Genomic DNA, 3,055 nt, shown 5'->3' with positions numbered 1-3,055 from the left:
GAGAGAGAGAGAGAGAGAGAGAGAGAGAGAGAGAGAGATTCTAAACTTTAATGTACATTTTACTACCAGGATCAGTTTTTAATTAACAACTAGGTGTTTAGTTTTTAATTGAGAAACATTTAAGGGAATCAAAATCATAAGAAGAATTATAATTATTTAACATGTTTTAAGGGGTATTTACCATATACTTTAAATTTGTATGTATTCTACATGGCTCTTGTCTAGTTTTCTCCCCAAAGCCTCAAGCAGTCATAAGTGGCTTTTTTTCAGAGATGGCTATTATGATAGAATAAGGGTTCTATTATAAAGAATGGGTGATTACTTTTTTTTTTCTTTTTTGAGGAACCAGGGATTGAACTCAGGCCCTTGCGCTTGCCAGGGAAGCACTTATTCCACTGAGCCATCTCCTTGGCCCTAAGAATTGGTGATTACTAATCACTGCACTGATTGGTTTGTCACAACCCTAATCCCAGTAACCTGGATATAATATAAAGGACAAAAAGAGGCTTGTATTTTCTTTTGCTTGCTTTGTTACCTTCTACCGACCATGAACTATTTCTCCTCTGAAATGTCTGTCATGTTATCCTTCCATGGAGCCACCTGATTATGTACTTAAATCTTTGTAATCTGTGAGCTAAACAAACATTTCTTCCTTTTATTTTGAATGTTGGGTATTTTGTCTCAGCATCAAGAAAAGCAAATACAATACAGTCATAAATAAAATTTATCTCCTAATACAGTGTTCACTTTTTATGAATAATACATTTATGTAGCCACATACATATTCACATGAAATCAATTCATGATTATAAATTTCCAAGTATACTCTAGCTTTTTTAAATGACAAATACTGACATCCATGAACTGAGTCCTATAATTGAATCAGATGGCATAAGTAAGCTATTATTCCAAAATATAAAATGTGCAAAAGGTTAATTGAACTCCCTCATCATGAATTATGTATACTGTTTTCATCTTAACAGCATTTAGGAAAACATGTTTTTTTTTTTTTATTCCTTCTTCAGCTACTAAGATGACATTGATTATAACAGTTTTGACACTACTAAAGACAAATTGTGAAAATTAGTGGCCATTAATCAAGATGTCAACTTTATTGGACTAAGTAAAAACTTGAAATTAGGACAGGTATGTCTTTATGGAAACTGGAGGCACAATTTCAGATACTTAATATGATCTAGGTTTCTTCTTCTCTTGTAAACTTTCCTTGCTCTACTTTTTAACCCACTTGAACTTAGCAAATTGAACTACTATGCACTCTTGCAATTATGTTTCTGCTTTATAGCCATCTGACTAGGAATTGAGTTGCCTGACCCAAATTTAATGTATTATATATTCAATTGTGGGTTTCAAGCATTGTGTCTACATGACGGTAACATGACTAATATAGAAAATTAGATTCACAGAAGAGAAGACATTACTGTGACTATTTGACTAGGAGACCCTGAAGCCTTCAGAACTGATTTTCAGAAATGTTTTGAAAGGCTTGGAGATTTGGATCTAGAATACTATAAACAAAGCTTGAAGAGTGATACTGGTTAGAGCTTGGAAGAAGAGGGTGCTGGTCAAATTTCAGATGGTAAATTAGATTTCATTAGATAATAAGATTCAGAAGTTTTATTTGGGGACAAGGACTTCATTGGCAATTGAACTAGAGTATGCATGTTATACAGTGGCAAAACAATCAAATGAATAAACAAACTTCTATGTATTTTTCTTATGGCCACAACAATGTAAGTGACTGAGATTAAGGGTAATAAACTAATGTACTTGATGGAAGAAATTTCAAGACAGCCCAATATTCAGACTTTAGCATGGGTCCTGCTGTCACTTTTATCAGATTTATTGTAATAAGCAAAAAAGCTGAGCACAGGGCTGGGGAGAGATTTCAGTGGTCTTAATGACTGCCTGGCAAGCATAAGTGTCCAAGTTTGATCCCTAGTACCACAAGCACTGCCAGGCCTGGAGCCCGAGTGTGTCATGCTGGTCTCTGAAACTGGATGTGATGGTGCCCCCATTATCCCATTGCTGGGGAGGCTGAGACAAGAGGATCACTATAAGTCCAAACTACATAGCAAGACCCTATACCAAATAAATAAATAAATAAATAAATAAATAAATACATAAATAAATTTTTAGAAAAGCTGAGCACAAAAATTTCCAAATCTAAATTTGGTTCAAAAACAAACAGGTATAACTTATAGCCATAAATAGAGTGACTGCTGAAGAGATTCGTACCACTAAAACAACAACAACAAAAATCAAAACAACAAATCCCAACTACTTTGTACAGAGAAAAGAAGAAAAATTCTTAGAGGTTATGTCAGAAATCAATAAGACTATCCATCACAGGTCCAAGAATACCAAAGTATAAACCTTTCATTTGAGAGGAGAGTCACAAAGAATCGGTTTCCCAGGATTCAATTCATTGAGTTAATCTTCCAAGCTCTGAAAGGTCAAAGCTGTCATGGTTCAAAGAATCTTGTCTATTGCTCTTACTGACAGCAGTTCTTTATGTTGTCCACATGATGTTGATTTTACCAGTGTGAAGAGTACAAGGGTTTTAGGGTAAGAGAGGCTTCACAACAATTTCAAAGGAATGCCTGGAAGACAGGCAAAGTGCTTATGACACCACAGTACATGATGTTGTAGGAATAATGCAAGAGTTGCTACATAGAACCCAAGAAGCTTAAAATACAAAGAATATGGAACATCTTCCAGGGAAAGTTGCAAGCTAAGAGTGGAGCTAGACCAAGAAAAAAACCAAACGAGACACAATCAGAAAAGCCATATGGTATTACCGAGAAGCCCTTTAAAGTTCATGTCTAACTATCAGCTGATGAAGCTTTCAGGCAAACAGCTATAAGACTAAATGTTTACTTTGCTGAGTTTTGGTCTTGTTTTGTTCTCATTAATTTTTGTTACTCTCTTTCTCCTTTTTGGAATAAGAACTTTTACCCTGTGCCATTATCCCTTGGAATGATTAAGCTTTACTCGATTTTTACAGATATTTGTAGTTAGGGAGTGCTTCTTTTGA

Source organism: Octodon degus, unplaced genomic scaffold (genome assembly GCF_000260255.1).
Source record: "Octodon degus isolate 3935 unplaced genomic scaffold, OctDeg1.0 scaffold00336, whole genome shotgun sequence".
In the NCBI taxonomy this organism is placed as follows: Eukaryota; Metazoa; Chordata; class Mammalia; order Rodentia; family Octodontidae; genus Octodon; species Octodon degus.
Note: the sequence above shows the minus strand (reverse complement) of the source record.